Below are 17979 nucleotides of genomic sequence, written 5' to 3'. Positions count from 1 at the left end.
TAGATGTCTGCTTTCTCCTCTCAGGCTTCCAGAGCTGCTGCCACAGGAGAATCTGATGGGAAAAGAGCAAAGCAAATGGAACAGAATGAGTTTAAGACCAAATAAAGTCCATGGTAATTTTTAAAATATTTCTGTGTTGCATGGAATGAGCACTGGATGTTACATATGTTGGCAAATCAAACTTCAATTAAAAAAAAAGTATTTCTGTGTTGCAATCGCTATTTTGTCAAAGAACTTGCAAAGCCCCCGCTTTCTGTAAATGAGCAGGTGTCCCCATCCTGGAGACACTCCACTCATAATCCCATTCATGCGATAGCCTCCCTATCTCTCCCTCTAAGCCATTCTCCATGGGGGCAAATCACCCCCAAGAAGGCAATAATTGCTTCTTGAGGAACAAATATATATATATATTCCAGAACTATCTCAGGCAAGGGGGTAAACTCCTTAGCCCTGAAGCTGGTCCCTGACTCTCCCCCTCCCTTTCTTGCTCCCTCCAGTATATTATTAATTTAAAGGCTCAGAGGAGTGACAGGAGCCCAAATAAAATCAGGGTTCTGTGAGGAAGGAGGAAGGAAGGGATGGACACTGGTCAGACAAACAATGGAATCCACTTAATTACTGGCTGAAATGTTTCTGAGCAGTTTTATGAAGAGAAATGGGCTTCCACAATGTTCCTTCCATATTTTAATCGATGTTAACAAAGCAAATAGTTTTTTAAATTAGTTTTTTGATTATATTTATTTTGGCTAGCTATTTAATTTACACGCATGAAATATGGTTGTACCTTTTCGTGTTGTATGCACATTTTACAATATATTGTGGTCTCTTGTATAAACAAACTTTTTAAAAAAGATTACTTATTTGTTTAAGAGAGATAGAGTGAGTATGAGTGGGGGAAGGGGCACAAGGAGAGGGAGAAGCAGACTCCCTGCTGAGCAGAGAGTCTGATGATGACGATGTGGGGCTCCATCCCAGGACCCCAGGATCACAATCTGACCCAAAGGCAGACACTTAACAACTGAGCCACCCAGGGGCCCCCTATTTAAGCAACCTTAAATAAATCTTGGGGTTTTTCTCCAGGAGGGTGTATGGTCTCAGAAAAGAAACATGGATCTGAGAACTGAGGGACCAGGGTTATAGTCTTAGCTTTTCTGAGTTAAGTGGGTAACACCAGACAAGTCCTTTCCTCCCTCTGAACTTTGGTTTTCTTGGAAATAAGATTATCAAAGTCTCTTCCATCCCTAAGATTCAGTGTCTTGGGATATACTTCTACTATATTATAGATTATCAGGATTTGTGGGGTTTTACTTTTATCAGTGCTTTTGCTAAATATTTTGAGTCCTGTTTATAATTTTTTTGACATTGTGAACAGAAGTAAGCTCTCAATTATAATGGTATTTTAATAGGAAAATATAATCCATTTAACCATAAACCATGTCACATCATGGTTTCCAAGAGGGAATATTTGTAGCAACAGAAGAAGTCTGTTGGATATAGTTTTAATGATCACACTCAATCATTTAGATGGATGGATGAATGGACAGATGAACTGATGGATTGATAACTGAATGAACAACTGTTCTTGCTCTTATAAGTCAGATAAATAAAAAATAAAATAAATTAGAGAAAGAGTGAATGAGAGAAAGAACGAGAGAGCACACAAGTCGAGAGTGGAGAGGGGCAGAAGAAGAGGGAAAAGCAGTCAACCAGCCAAGCAAGGAGCCTGAGAAGGGGCCAATCCCAGGACCAACTGAGCCACTCAGGCAACCCCAAGCCTCCGACTCTTGATCTCAGCTCAGGTCTTGATCTCAGGGTCAGCCCCATGTTGGGCTCCTTGCAGGACATGGAGCATACTTTAAAATATATATATGAGATTTATAAGTGGCTACTAAAGAGTCTGTGTTTTATTTTTATGCACTTTCCCACATAAGAACAATAAATAAAGACACAAGCACAAATACTACACACACCTTGAGCCACTTACAAAGTCAGTAAAAGTTTTAGATTATTAAGAGGAGTGACAAATTGGGACGCCTGGGTGGCTCAGCAGTTAAGCATCTGCCTTCGGCCCAGGGCATGATTCTGGAGTCCTGGGATCGAGTCCCACATCAGGCTTCCTGCATGGAGCCTGCTTCTCCCTCTGCCTGTGTCTCTGCCTCTCTCTGTGTGTGTCTCCGGTGAATAAATAAATAAAATCTTAAAAAAAAAAGAGGAGTGACAAATTATCAATGTTTCTAACATGAAATTATCATCTAGGAGGATTATTTTGAAAGCAGTTTTCAATTTTAGCCTAATAAATTAACATAACCAAAGAGCTGTTGTCTTATTGTTTAAATATTCCCAACTAATATATGAAGCCTAACTGACAAAAGCGAATTCTAACATCCCAGGCTCAGAAACTCCAGGGCATGTGCTTCCTCAAGTCCCCATTCAGTTGAAGACCTCCACTGTCAACACTACCCTATGATTGTTGCTTTAGTGGCCACTTCCTGCAGCTGCCATCTGGCTGATTAGAAGGGGTAAAGGACTATAGTGACAAGCCCTCAGGGCACTACTCCAACCCTTTGGGAAACAGAAGGAAATGCTTGGGACTCTAATTAGAGACCCAGGAACCACTAATAAATAGTTCAAGCAGTCTCTAAGGGAAGAGGGTATGGGTCTGGAAGAAGAGATCCCTTCATGTGCCATATTCCACTTTCTCCGTTAGCGTCCTCCTTTCATTTTAGAAGAGTCTCTAGCTTTTTTGTTTGTTTGTTTTAATTACAAATCTGAGTGTCCAACCATGTCCCTATTATTAAGAACCTAAGAATATCTGCTCTGTGTCAGGCCCATGAATATTCAGGCATTCACTTATAAGTGACTGTTATGCATCAGGTGTGGAGTAAAATTCTGGGTATTTAAGACAAATAAGGTAAAATTTTGCCCTGAAAGTGCTTAAAACAGCTGATTCGATACTCCCTCCCCCCTGCCCCATGTTTACCTGTCTTTCTTTTTTTCCCATTTAATTTTGAATTTTAGATTACTATAGCCTACAGAATAGAGGCTCTGAGCTCAGACTGGATTTGAATCCTGGCCCTGCTTTTTATCAGTATGTGACTTGGACAAGCTACTTAATATTTCTAGGCCTCGGTTTCCTTATATGCAAAGTGGGGGTAATGATAGCTCCTACTTTGTAGAGGTGCTCAGAAAATGTTACATGAATCAGCTATGTTGGCTATTCTTACTAATACACCATATTCTCTTGAGCCATCAACAATTATCTTGCATTTCATCTCCATTAAAAATGTCTAACTGAGACCAAAAAGGCAACATTGGAATTGTCATACAATATCAGAAAGTGGCTGAAACACATTAATTGAAATTCTGATTATTTCTTCAATCAATAGAGAAGCTGAATGTTTCTTTACACATTTATTATCCCTTGTATCGAGGCAAGATTTTCTGAGTTCTCAGATGTGGGTGTTTCTTAACCTACTTTTGCGGATATCCAGGCAACCTCATTTTGTCTTTTTTAGAGAAGAGGAAACTTGTGCTTTCTTAAAAAATGGAATTATCTTCATTGTTCCCTCTGATTATAAGAGTAAGTCATGTTCATTTCAAATTTTTTGAAAACACAGCAAAGTATATATAGTAAAGCAAAAAACAAAAATCACTCAAATCCCAACTGAAATAACAACTTGGACTATTTATATATATATCTCTCTATGCATTTTTATGCATCTATAATTAATAAAATAGTAAAATATAAATTAACAATGGTTGAGAACTTGTCATGTGCCAGATACAATTCTTTTTTATTTTCTTTAAATTCAATTAATTAACATATAATATATTATTGGCTTCAGAGGTAGAGGTCAGTGATTCATCAGTCTTAGATAATACCCAGTGCTCATTACATCATATGCCCTCCTTAATGCTCATCACTCAGTTACCCCGTCCTCCTACCCTCTCCCCTCCAGCAGCCCTGTTTGTTTCCTATGATTAAGTGTCTCTTATGATTTCTCTCCCTCTCTGATTTCTAAGCAAAATAAGTCAATCAGAGAAAGACAATTATCATATGATCTCACCCATATGTGGAATTTAAGAAACAAAACAGAGGATCATAGGGGAAGAGAGGAAAAAATAAGACAAGCCAGACACTATCCTAAGCGATATACAGGTACTAACTTAATTTTCGTAATACCCCTGTGAGATAGGCTGCCAAGAGTAGCTCATTTTACAACTGAGGAAACCAAGCCACAGAGATATTGAGCAGTTTACTACTCATAGTCACACAGCTTTATAGCAACAGAGCCAGGAAAGGGTAGAGCAACGATTCAAAGCCAACCAGCCCGGCTTCTGAATTCATGCACTAAACCACTATGCTTATACTGCTTTTCCAAACTACACATGTTATTTTTACCTAAAAATATAATGAAAAATTCTTTCCAGGTTCTTAATATATATCTATAATTTAGTAATTTAATAATCCTAGTAATATTCCATCATATATATGTACTCATATTTTTATTTATTTATTATAGAATAGTATTTATTATTTATACCTTTATAGATATATATTTATATATTTAACAGACACCCTAAATTATTAAACATTTTGGCCATATACTATTATAAACAGTGACCATCAACCCTATAAACACAGATATATCCATGTCTAATTATTTCTTCAGGATAAATACCTGTAAGTAAAATGCCAGACCAAAGACTATTCATTTTTTAATACTTTCAAAGGTTGGTGCCGGGGATCCCTGGGTGGCGCAGCGGTTTGGCGCCTGCCTTTGGCCCAGGGCGCGATCCTGGAGACCCGGGATCGAATCCCACGTCGGGCTCCCGGTGCATGGAGCCTGCTTCTCCCTCTGCCTGTGTCTCTGCCTCTCTCTCTCTCTCTCTCTCTCTCTCTCTCTCTCTCTCTCTACTATCATAAATAAATAAAAATTAAAAAACAAAAAACAAAGGTTGGTGCCAAGTTGCTTTCCCTGAGACCTCTAGCCAGCAGAGTATGAGAGTGTCTGCTTCTCTCACACTTTTGCCAATACTGATAAAATTTTCCTCAGGCTAAGTGAAAATATCATTGCTTTTCAAATTTCTATTTCTTTGATTAATAATTGAATGGTTATTTTTTAGCTAATTGCCATTTATAATTCTTCTGAAAATTGCCTTATCTTGCTTTTTTCTAACATAGTTTGTCAATTTTTCTTATTGATCATAACTTGTATCTGTGTTTCAGTATCAACGTTTTGTCTGCTATTAGATGTTGAAATATTTTCCTCAGTTTTAAAGGATTTATATTTTCACTTATATTTTCTTTTGGTCTTCTCAGGAAGAGGCTTTTTAAAAATTCAGATTTTCATCCAACCACTACAGGTGTGGCTAAGAAGACTGACACCAATTAAGGAAAGATGCCAGTCCTTAACCAAACCAGGTAAAACTACCACTAAAGTTGAAGGCCCAAGATTTTTTTTAAATGTATGTAGTTATTTGAGAGAGAGCACCAGCAGGAGTAGTAGGGACAGAAGGAGAAGGAGAGAAATCCTCAAGCAAGCTCTTTAATCAGTGAGGAGCAGGAGCTGGGGCTCCATCCCAGGACCCTGAGATCATGACCTGAGCAGAAATCAAGAGTCAGACGCTCACCTGACTGAGCCACCCAGGAGCCCCCAAGACCCATGTTTTATGATACTTAAAACTCGGGGGAAAGCAAGTCATCAGGCTGATAGAGAAACAATTTCCCAGAGGACGGCCTGGAGGCTCAGCCAGCTGAGGGACTGGCGAGAGTAACGGTCTAATTAATTGATGAGACGAAACTGAACGGGACCACCTGGCTTCGAAGTCTGGGCTCAGCCACCGCCCAGCGCCTCTGAAGACCAAGGCCGCCCCTGCGCGCCCCGCGCCCCTCCCCGCCCCGCCCCTGCCCCCCCCCCCGCCCGCGCCCCTCCCGCCCCGCGCCCTGCCCACCCCGCGCCCCGGCGGCGCTCGCCCTCGCCGTGGGCGGGCTCAACAGCCCCGGGATTTGCTCGTGGTCTCCTCCCCCGCCAGGGAAGCCGAAATCGCCTGCGTGCCCGACTCCGCAGGTCAGGCAGCGTGTTCGCTTGTCGGTTCGGTTATTCTGCTTTGGTCTCTGCTGGGCAGTGGGCGCTGGCGGCGTCCAGGGCCCTGGCTCGGGGCCACCCGCTAGCTCTGGGGCGGGGCAAGATGAAAACGCAGGCCCCTCGCCGAAGGTGGGGGGGGGGAGGCTTTTTCCTTTTCCTCACAGTTTCTCTGTGGCCCTTTCGCGGTGGTTTTTTGCTTGCTTGCTGTTTTGCCACGTGGCGCCCCGGTCCCGGAACACGGGGACACCCGCAGGCGAGGTCCAGGCTGCAGCCCCGGGCAGCCGCCCCGCGGAGCGCGCGCCCCGCCCTGGGGGCTCCAGGCCCCGCGCCTGGCAACGCGCAGCTCCCGCAGGCCTGGACCGGGTGGGGGACGGGGACGGGCACCGGGGCAGGCTCCGGGCTCCCAGGCTATGATCCATGGGGCTGTTGGAGTGCCCTTAAAAGACGCAAATTCAGAGATAAATCAGAATCGCACGAAGGCCACGAAGCCAGCCCCGCCTTGGCTCATCTTTCTGCCCGCGCACCTCCCTGCTGCCGGAGCGCGGCTCTGCGTGCACGGTGCCACGTTTTATCTTTTTTCCTCCTCCCACACCACCCCAGCCCAGTACCGCCAAGCTGGCGGAGATAAGCACAGGCCGTCCGTCACGAAGAGAGACGTGCCTCTTGTGTGAGGTCGGAGAGGGCGCCGCAAGTGCTCGCCGCTTAATTACCGGGGGAAATTCTCTAGACCCGCTCTTCATACTATTCCTAGAACCGATTAAGCCGGAACCTTTCATTTAGATGCAACTTAAAGACTAAGTTGTATTGCAAAATACAAGCAACTACGGTACTGTATTTTAGCAGTTTAAATGGCTCCATTTGTTGAGTTTAAACAGATGACTAGCTTTCCAGAAATACACAGAGCAGCGCTTGGGCCTGCTGAATGCATAACAATGACAGCTGCAAAGTCACAAAGGAAGTACCATTTAGGTGGCATTTGCTAATGAGTTGTATTTGGGGAGAGATAAAAAAAAAAAAAGTTGTTAAAGTAATGACAGTCAAAGCCAAAATAGAAACCTTCTCCCCACCTACTTTATTTTATGAATTAACAGTTGAATTATCAGTTTGGAATATCATGTAGCTGGCATCAGCAGGGAGCTGGTTATAGCATTTCATAAGGGAAGACTCTGTCTCCAGACTTTGTTGACTTCTCTTTTAAGTGGAAATCATATACACAGGCTACTTTTATAATGGAGTGACTGTAACATTTGCTTTCTCTTTGGTAAAGACATATTAACAAAATAGACACATACACTTAAGAGGAAGCAGTTTCTACAAATAGGCAGAGGAGTTTCACAATTCCATTGAACATGATTTAAAGCAGTGCTAGAAAGATAATGATACTAATTTTAAATATTTTGTTCAGTTTTAAAGTTAGGTATCAGAATAAGGTAGAGTTTCATAAATTTTGAATTCAAGCAAAGATTTTAAAAATTAATTGTCATTGGGGGCGCCTGGGTGGCTCAGCATCTGATCTTGATCTCTGTGTGGGAGAGTTCAAGCCTAGTGTGGAGCCTACTTTTAAATAAATAAATAAAATAAAATTAGCTTAACTGCTTTTCCACCTAAAGAGCCTAATCTTAACATAGGTGATGTTGAATTGTGTTGATAATAATGTAAGCTCCATAGCAAACATTTCCCTGAATTCATACCGAGCTGTCACTTTGCTGATGAGAAGTGGCCTGTTGCTGAATGACACTTGAAATGTTCGTGTGTTACACACAAAATAAAGACACTTAGCAGTTTTGAAAGTGTGGAGAGATCATATACTCTGGATGAAAGATAACTGCATCATTCCAGCTCTAAGGACATTTTAATTTAATTTGAGATAAGTAAGCAACATCTGCTGCTAAAGCAGTGCAAACAGAAACCAGGGACACAGAAGTGACCTGCCCGGTCTTTATCTTAAGTCCTTTCTCCTTCTTCCAAATTGTACCCTTTCTATCTCCTAATCTTGACCTATTTTGTAAACCTCTCATTTTAATCTTAATCTTCATTTATTTCTTGATTGAAACCCTGAATAAATCAGCATGTCCAACACATCCACCACAAAAATGCTAGGTTCTAAATGTGGGAGTGAGAGTGAGTCAAAGCCCAGTGTATAACACAGTGGGGCCAGCCACTGTCAAAATGTGGCATTCTTTTGCGCCCTTTCAGTTATCCCCTATTTTCCTACTTGACCGGCGCTGCCTTCCTCCTCCTACTGTACTCCCTACATCCTACTTGAATATCCTACACCCACCCTTGCTCCTTTCATCCTTCCAAAGCTTCCTTAAATGTTCGTCATGCCCTATCCCAGTGATTCTCAAAATAAACATAGGTAGTATTGTGGGAATCAGTTCCCAGCTCTTCAGCATCCATATGGGCTTTTTATTGAGACCTTTCTACCTGAAAAAGAGCCTGTGGTCCAGGTGACCTTCTGACTCTCTGTTCCCATCTCCCCTTTTACAGGCATCCTTCTCTCACTTAAAAGAATGAAGGCACACTCTCCTCTACCAGGACTCAATACGTTTGTGGGCTTAACACTCTCTGAGGCAAGAAAGATAAAATAAATTTGAAATAGTAGTGTTGGTGTGGAGACTCTAATGACCAGTTAATAAATCCTTTTTGCAAGTCAAGTGACTTGATTCTTTTGAAAAGAAGCTGATAAATCATTAAAAATCATTTTCTCAAATCATGCTATGATTTTGTTAGAATATATCTTGGAGAAACAAGTGACTCTCTTTCAACCAAACTCTTTCTATTACCATCTACTTATTCAATGACCAAAATTTCTCAACAGGTCTATAAATAAATAAATATGATGAGAATTGGAGTTGAACCCTATCCTTTTCAACCATAAGTAATATTCATCTCTGAACATATGAAATGACTTTATAAGCACTCCACTTATCTCATTGAGATATACTTCTAATAGCATCTTATTTTTATATTTAGTAACTATTAACATTTGTACTATAATGATGTTGAGGACCCATTGAGTATGAATAATAATGGCACTAACTTAATTGCAGAAGAAAATCTTTACATTTAGAGTCCTGTGGTCAAAAATTAATTTTAATTTACATCCATATTTTTGTTGTGAAAATATATTTAAAACTTTAAAGCATAGAAAACACTAGGATAAAATTTCTATCAGGGAATAGAATAGAAATACAATTTCATAAGAATTAAAGGGGAAAAGGGTGTTGTAAAATTTTTCCTCACATATGCCATGTCTTTCTTATCACCATGTCATTTGGACTCAGTTAAATACATTGAAAATTACATATCAGGTTTATTTCAAATAAAATAAAAGTTTGGGGATCCCTGGGTGGCTCAGCGGTTTAGTACCTGCCTTTGGCCCAGGGCGTGATCCCAGGGTCCTGGGATCGAGTCCCACATCAGGCTCCCTTCATGGAGCCTGCTTCTCCCTCTGCCTGTGTCTCTGCCTCTCTCTCTCTCTCTCTCTCTCTCTCTCTCTCTCATGAATAAATAATTAAAATCTTTAAAAAAATAAAAGTGGAAATAATATTCTTTGCAACTATGTGAACTTAAGTCTAAGGTTTTTAGATATCACTTTAAACAGGTGCAAAGAATACACAACTTTTGAAAATTCTCTTTGGGGATATATAAGCAAAAAGTCGGAAGGCCATTGGACTGCCCTATTCCAATCTGCACCTCTTCCATCCCCAGTGTTACCATCCAGAACCTTCTGCTTTCAACTATGGTGCAGTGGTCAAGAGCACATGGTTCAGTCAGGAAGACCTAACCATAATTCCTGGGATACCCAGAGTGCAACACTTGCATTGACCTGCACTTGCAACTGAGAGTTTGCCTCCTTAACATCTGCGCCCTCTATGCCTCATTGCCTCACCCGAGTCCTTTCCACTTTTTACTGAGTAATCACAGTACATTATTTTGTTTATCTGAGCCTCACCGTTCCCAGTAACAAACAGTGAAAATAATGTTGCCTTACAGAGTTGCACAGGTAGGTTAACGTAGAGAACATGCAGAGTACTTTTCACCAATCAGATCAGGTATCAGTCCCAGAGGTTTGATGTTAGAAAGCCCTTGAAGAGGCACTATTTTCACACACATGCATGCCATCAAACATGTGTGCACACGTATAAACACACGTGTGCAGGTGCACACAGAAGAGGTGTTTCCTCCCACTGCCTTCTTGCCTCTACTTACACTGAGCTGTTGCCCTTTCTGTGCTCAGGAATGTCTTTATTTTTCAAAACCCATCTGAAAAGGGGAGGGAACTTGCAATAAGCATAGATAGAACCACCTAGTCCACATAATACTTCAAACACAATACAATATAACCTAACAGCATGTTCTCTATAAAGGCATCATTCACAAAAATATTAAAAGATGCAGGAAGGCTGGCTTCCACATCAGTGCAATGGATAAGTCTATGAGAAACCTAGTGAGGGTTTGGTAAATCTCCTTTTCCTCCCCTGCCTGCCTTAGTCCATTGGGGCTGCTACAGCAAAAATACCACAGACTGGGGAGCTTATAGACAATAGAAATTTATTTCTCAGAGTTCTGGAGGCTGAGAAGTCCTTGATCAAGGCATTAGCAATTTGGTGTCTGATGAGGACCTGCTTCCTGTTTCATCAATGGCTATCTTCTTACAGTCACGTCACCAGGTGAAAGGAGACAAGAAAGCTCTCTGGGGTCTCTTTTACGAGAGCATTAATCTCACTCATATGGGCTCTACCCTTATGACCTAAACACCTCCCCAAACAGCTAACTCCTAATACCACCATATGAGTCATTAGGTTTCAACATACAAATTCTAGAAGACACAGACATTCAGATCATAGCACTGCCCTCTGTTTGGGCTTGCCTGCAAGATTGGCTTCCCCCACCAAGCATCCAGTTACAGACACTGAGTGTGGTTACACAGGGCACAGTTCTGTACGAGATGCAGAGATGAGTAACAAAATGCTCACCTCCAAGTTAGCTTAAAATTAAGAGGATATATTTGATTTCTTCTCTGTGCTGCTTATTTTCTCTAGTCTCCTGACACCAAAACTGATATTTTTCCCAATAATATCCTGAGTCATGTCCAGAGTCGTAGAGCTGCTAAATTTCAGTCAACCCTGCTATGTAAGAGAATTTTCTTCACTCAAATATTCATCATTCACAAATGTGTTGGAGTACTTACTGTATGTCAGGCAACTATGTAGATGCAGAGAATAAAGTAAAGCCAAATAGGAAAAAAAAGGAAAAAAGATCTCTGCTCTCATGATTTTTTTTTTTGAAAGGATTGGGGTGGGGGAGGTATCTTTCTTAATAAAATTAAAACTCAAACCCTCAAGACTTAGGCAGCCAGGAAGATCCCAGCCTGCCTCATAAGCTATTGGGCTTTTTGCTGTGTTCTGTTACTTCAAACACCATTTACTCTGGCCTCAGGATTGTGTCATACCCCTTTATCTATAGCATTGTAAGGCCAGAGTACCCAAGCCAGCCTGCTGCCTGTTTTTGTAAATAAAGTTTTATTGGAACCCAGCCATGCTCATTCATTCATGTGTTGTCTGTGGCCACTTTTGCATTAAAATAGCAGAGTTGATAGTTGACAGAGAACATTTTTTGACAGGCCCACAAACCCTAAAATATTTACTATTCAATCACTTAGGAGAAAAGACCAACCCTAGTATAGAGGAGTAACCCAGGCCTACACCTTCCCTTAGCTCCCCCTAGCATATCTGAAAAAGACTCCAACTTTCTTTTTTCTTTAAGACTTTATTTATTTATTCATGAGAAACACAGAGAGACAAAGGTAGAGATATAGGCAGAGGGAGAAGCAGGCTTCTTGCAGGGAGCACAATGTGGGACTTGATCCCAGGACCCCAGGATCATGCCCTGAGCCAAAGGCAGACACTCCACCACTGAGCCACCCAGGTGTCCCAAGACTCCAACTTTCAAAAATATCTTACTAAATATTTTCAGAAAACAAAATGGAAATGAATACAGAGAATAGAATAAGCATACAAATATTCCGTCCCTGGACTTTGGTATCTGACCCTCTTGTGGTTGACTTAGCATAGCATGTTCTTCATTTCCTTAGTCTCTATAGAGCAACCCAGAGCTGCAAACTCATGATTTCCTCTCCTCCCAGCCTGATCCTTTGTGGAGACCATGATCTTGTGATCCAACATTTGGGAGTTACTTCCTGGGCATCTTAAGATTTGCTGGTCAAAACTTCAACAAACTCCCATTCCACAGTTTTCCAGGGACTATTTTCTCTCCACTTCCCATAAGCATTCACATGCTGCAGGTTTCCCTCTAATGACTGACCCAGTCAATGTTCCCAACTTTCAGAAAACGGTGTTGTGGGATCCCTGGGTGGCGCAGCGGTTTAGCGCCTGCCTTTGGCCCAGGGCGCGATCCTGGAGACCTGGGATCAAATCCCACGTCAGGCTCCCAGTGCATGGAGCCTGCTTCTCACTCTGCCTATGTCTCTGCCTCTCTCTCTCTCTCTGACTATCATAAATAAATAAAAATAAAAAAAATAAAAAAAAAAAAGAAAACGGTGTTGTCTAGGCTACAGAACCAACAGTATAAGAACTCATGATAAATACAATTTTCCAATTCAAGGGCCACTTTAACTGATAGAGAATGACGGTCAAGAGAAGGATGATTTTATCCATTTCTCAGCTCCCAACTTAAGAAGCCCAATCTCCTAGAGAATATACAAATTATCTGAGGAAATCAAATCTATGGATGGGCAATCATCTGAGAACTACATAAGACAAGTCCATAAATTAGTGGAGGTATAAATGCAGTCGCAGAGGTCTATAGTACCAAAGCAAAGTCAGAGGAATTGGAGGGAGAGACAAAGAATGTCTCTTTGAATGATTGGAATTTGGACAAATGTGAAAGAAGAACTGACGGGGAAGATCTGTATTACTAAGAGACCCTCTGCTAGCACTTTGCCTACCCTTAATTCTCCTCTCATTATCTCCTCCATACTAAATTATCTCAATAGCAATGGCCACATGATCAGGTGACAGAGGACCTGGTCACAGCTGCTGAGGCATTAATGGCTGTGTTTACTGAAAACAGAAGGAGAGAGAGAGAGAGAGAATTTGAAGAGATCTTAACTCTGTAGAGAAAAATGGGCTTTGGTAATCAGCAGTAAAACACATCTTGCTCAAATAATCACCCTCGTGTTCCCATTTTATTAAAAAGCACCCACTAGAAATGGAGGAATTCTGGAACTAAGTAGTAACTCCCAGAGGCCTTCTCTGATCCAGGCAAAATGAATTTTATAATTGTAAGGAAACTGCTTACAGATACTTATTTCCACAAAACGTACAGAATCTCCTCAGCATTGCATGTCCTCCATCGTTAACCATGTTTTCAGTGAGTTTCTTCAGCACTGGCTCATGAAATAAATTCCTTATAACTTAAATTGATCTAGACTTTGATGTAAAACAATAAATAGACTTATAAATAAAGATTAAATTTAGTCATTTGCTTTTGGATTTTTATCTTCCATTCTGTCTAGTATTTTGAAGAGAAAACAGATGAGGTCAAAAATATATTATAACTAGTGTTCAGTTTACTTCAAAGGAACAGAACTCTGTTTCTATGGGATTGTTGGGCCCCTACTCAGCATCATTTCATTCTAATGGGCACTGTCTTCTATCTTACAATTTACATTTAAATTCCAAATATTTTATTTTGATGCATTTCCAAAGGAAGATTCAGATGAGTTGTCTGTTTTTTTCTTTTAAGAGTAATATTAAAATCTCCTTCTATGTCACTCCTCTAGGAGCCTCATTTACATTTTTAAAAAGTCATCACCTTTGTTCTATCCATGGAGGTTTATTGAGGAGAGGGAGGTTGGAACAAGATGAAGGGGATATTTTCACCGGAGGAGAATTGTTCCCAGATGAAAAAGCTCGCAGAAATATATAACATGTTTCAGAAAAATTAAGGAGGAAAAAGCAAAGGGTAGGAAGAATCTGATCCTGTGGGTGTCAGACCCACCAGAGAGACTGCTCACACATGACATGTTTCAGATCACTTGACACAGTCACGCAAGCAACAGAAAGTTATATGGTTTTTAGTCTTCAGGTAGCAGAGAAATGATAATGTGGGTGGATAAGGAGAAGAAAATGAACTTCAACTTCTCATTTTTTATTTAAATTACTTTTGAGCTAGTTCTAGACTGCAGAGGAGTTGATAAGCCACCAGCTCACACACACACCTCCCTACTTTCCACAGCTATACCAAAGTGTTCCACAGACTTGCTGTAGCCACTCATCACTCACTCATATTTCATTCGAGGAGAGATTGGTCCATGTGGGCATCGTACTATGCCCTGGGAAAACAGATGAAAGAACAGTTTCCTGCCTCTGATGAAAAATTCAGACACGTAGGCAATCCCAACACAGAGCAGAATCTACAGATGCTATGAGCCAAGCACCCATCCCAGCTGGGGATGGGGTGTAGAGGATGAAGGAGACCTCCCCAGAGGAGGTGACAGCCAACTGTGTTTGGAAAGATGGATGGGAGCTGTGCAGGAAGGGGGAAGGACGCTTCTGGCAATCCCAGCTGTTCCCTCTCAGGACAGAAGACACGGAACGGAAACGGTAAGCTTGAACATGAAAGCAGAGCCAATCACAAAAGGTCTTGGAGGCTGTATTCAGAGTTTGGGATTTCATTCTGAAATAGATGGGAAGAAAAAAAAAAGAAATAGATGGGAAGCAAATACTAGGATTGTTAGGAAGAGAATGATCAGATTTGCACTCATGGTATCAGTGTTGTGCATAGGTTGCCACCTCCTCTCTAAATGACTCAAACCAGAAAAACCAACTAGGATAAAAGGTACAGCTAGAGCAGTGAGTGTGAGAACAGAGAAACATGTATGATTCAAAAGTATTTATAAGAAGGGAGGGTACCAAACATTTTGGTAGATTGGATGCCAGAAGTGATAGCTAAGGCAGCAGCAGAGATGCTGGTGCAACTCAGGGCGCAAGAATGAGGGGGCCTCCTGGAGGAGGAGAAGGGAGAGGAGGAAGCCACAGTGGTGGGCACAGGTGAAATGAGGTGAGTTTAATCATTGGAAACATCTCATGGACAACCAATCTAGGGCTAGAGCTCAAGAGACAGAGCAAGGTAGAAAGACACATTTGGCTGCCATGCAGGAGGTAGGAGAAGTCAGGAGGAGGTAAGATGGTTGAGGAGAGATAGGGAGCGCTGGAAAACACCTGCAGGTGAGGGACCCTGAAGAGGACACTGAGAAGAAATAGGCAGATGGGCAAAAGGAAAACCAGGAGAACAATGTAAAAGCCAAGGGGAAGAGTGTGTTTTAGAGAGAGAGTGACCAATAGGAACAAAAGGAAGGACTTGGCTTTTGTAAGTGTGACATCTCTGAGGATCCTGGAGAACAGCCTCAGTGGAATGGTCTGAGTAGAACCCAGATCTCAGTGACTGAACCCTCAGTGGGGGAAGGGAAAGCACAAACAGCAGTGCAGACTTAAATCTCAAGAGTCTTGACCTTGAAACAGCAAGAAGGAGGGACAAGAAATAGAAGGAGAGTTCAAAGGAGGAGTGTTGGGGGAGCAGGGGTGGGGGGACTTGAACTTTGCCTCAAGAATGTGCCATCTCCTACTTCCTGCCTGATGAGAACTCTGGAAGTAACCTAATCCAATTCTCAGGTTTTAAATAAAAAGAATGGTGTGTGTGCTTTAGGAGTTGGTGGAATGCTTACTCATGTCAGAAATTTTATGTTTTTCCTTTTATCACCCCAGAAGTCCTACAACACGGACACTATGATATTTTCTTCCTTAGAACAATTGAAGAAACTGAGTCAAAAAGGTTCACTGGTTTGCCCATGGCCCAGAGTTTGTAAATGGCAGAGCTGGAATTTGGTTTCAGGTCTGATCTGAAGTACCAAGGCTCTGGGAGTGAGAGAGTTAGCAACTCTCCAGTTATTTCACCTCTGGAGCAAAATGAAGCTTTGGTCAAGGTCATAGCCATGGAGTCAGGACCCAATGGTTCCACTGAAGAAGCAAAAACCACTTGGTAAATAAGCCATGTGAAAATCCATCTATTTATCTTCCTGCCACTTTAACTCTCATCTACACACCTGAGCACACAATTCTATTATTTTCAAACTAATTTAGGTATAGGAGGAATTGAGTTAGTTTTAGCACCCTTAGTGGCTGGCTCAGCATGCCAAAGGCTTATTACACAAACACCCTTCCTGAGTGGTTTCAGAAGAGCTAGCCTGGTAAGGAGATTTTTCTTCATTCTCTTTATACCAAGTTTCTTCATATATATTTTTAAATTTTAACTTTACTGATATGCAACATACATTCACAGTAGTGCATACACCCTAAATATTTAGCTTGATGAATATCATAAGATGAACACATCCATAAAACCGGCACCCAAATGGTTGACTTCTTTTGAACATTATTGTTCTTTGTTTCCACAGTTATAAAGCTTACTTGGAAATTCAACTCTCTACCTCACAGTGAATATAGAAAGGCTAGCTAATTATAGCTTTAACTGTAAAACACTTTGACAAACTTAAAGTAGTTAAAGAGCTGCTGAAATTGATTATAATGTCACATGGTTTCTACTTAAATTATTTCACCCAAGAGAATGTCAAACTGTTCTCATTAACAGATCACGAAAGAGATGTTTGAGATTCAATTTAATGGAGACTTGTGAATTTTTAAAACTGCTGGTGGCTTGTAACCTGAAATATTCCTGTTTAAGTTCTCTGAGTCAGCCCCGTCCCCTTCCCATAAATTTTTCTGCATTCTTTTTTCTGTAACAACGGGAGATTTTGTGCTTGAAAGTAATAGTGGCGCCTCAAACCTCTATGTGTTCCATGTTGGTCATATGGTTGGCTACCATTGGTCCTCAGCCACAATCCTTGGTTTTCAGACATGCTTCATGATGTTTTGTGCAAAGCCATATTCAGATTCTAACTTTCTCCAGGCATAGACCACCTTTCAGAGTCTGATCTTGTTCTAGGTCATTTCCAATCTGGAGGGGCATGGTTTGAAACAGCTCAGGTGATCTCAGGGTAGTAATGAGCAGGAAAGCAACTGGCCTCTTTTGAGGACTATGAGTCCACCTTTTCAAGGAGCAGGGGAGAGGGAAAATACTCTATGTGAGTAGGACTAGGTGAAATCTAGAGAATCCCTGAGTGAACAGTAAGAAGAAAATTTGACTCAACTGTGCAAGACTTTGGTCCCAGAAAGTCTATGGCACATCAGCCATTGTGGTTATTCCACAACCCTATGAACCAATAATAATGCTTCTTGTGGTGTGTGGAAAGGGTCTCATTTATACTAGTTATATTTACTCACACTTTGTAGCCAATCATTCCAGCATGACTGCGAATTGCTGCAATGATTTCTTCTCTTTCCAATTATTATTTTGATAAATCTAGGCATTATATGTAATCTCTGGGAAATTAGTTTTTCTCTTATTTGCTACCTGCCTGAAAGGTCTGGCTCAGAATCTCGATTTGTACTATCTGTAGACAGATACTCATTCCCAATTTATATGCCTCCAATCTCAAGCTTAGAGACTGAGGGAGCAAAATTAGCCCAGCTTTGGTAGTTACTGACTTTATCCTGCTTTAGAGCAAACATCTGTAGTTAGCAAATAAGAGTCTTTACTGTTTTGTTTTGCTTCTGATACTGGCTTATGTACCATTTTAGACTGTTAGTTCACTTGCTACATACATATTTCTTACTTTCTTAGAGATGATGTTAGCTCCTTGAGTGCAGTAGCTAAGTTTTACACTTCTTTGTATGTCTGAAGTGTCTAATACAACATATTGCAGAAGAAATATTTTTTTTAATTTTTATTTATTTATGATAGT

This window comes from Nyctereutes procyonoides, unplaced genomic scaffold (genome assembly GCF_905146905.1).
Source record: "Nyctereutes procyonoides isolate TBG_1078 unplaced genomic scaffold, NYPRO_anot_genome, whole genome shotgun sequence".
Taxonomy (NCBI): Eukaryota; Metazoa; Chordata; class Mammalia; order Carnivora; family Canidae; genus Nyctereutes; species Nyctereutes procyonoides.
Note: the sequence above shows the minus strand (reverse complement) of the source record.